This window comes from Charadrius vociferus, unplaced genomic scaffold (assembly GCF_000708025.1).
Source record: "Charadrius vociferus isolate BGI_N301 unplaced genomic scaffold, ASM70802v2 scaffold317, whole genome shotgun sequence".
Lineage (NCBI taxonomy): Eukaryota > Metazoa > Chordata > Aves > Charadriiformes > Charadriidae > Charadrius > Charadrius vociferus.
The window spans coordinates 591,953-592,461 of NW_009649193.1; positions in this window are offsets into that span (position 1 = coordinate 591,953).

The following is a 509-nucleotide window of genomic DNA, read 5'->3' on the forward strand; positions in this document are numbered from 1 at the left end:
AAACAACCCCCCCAAAACTCTCCCTGCCACCACCTCCACAGGGGGAAACGGGGGTTTCATCCCATCGCATTTCAAAACCGCCCTCGGAGCATCACATTAACCAAAAGCCCTTGCAGCAGCGAGCCCAGGTACCACCTCTCCGGGACGGGGTTCCCAGTATGCGACCGCAGGCACCAGCACCCCAAAAAAAACCCCAACCAGCTGCGGGGAGAAACCCTGACAGAGCTGCAACCTCAGTGATTCTTTTTTTTTTCTTTTTTTTTTTCTAAAGTACAACTATGAAACTCGCAGCCCAACTTTGCTGCATTTGCATGTGGTTTTGGGATACAGCTGGCCCTCTTGGGTTAGTTTTGAAACCTCCTCACTCCTTAAATAAATATATATATATATATATATGTATATATGCGCACAAATGCATCGAAAGGGTTTTGTGCGCTGGAAGCGACTCGCTCATTCAATCCATTTGCAGAAAAAAAAAAAAAAAAAAAAAAAAGGGGGGGGGGGGGGGG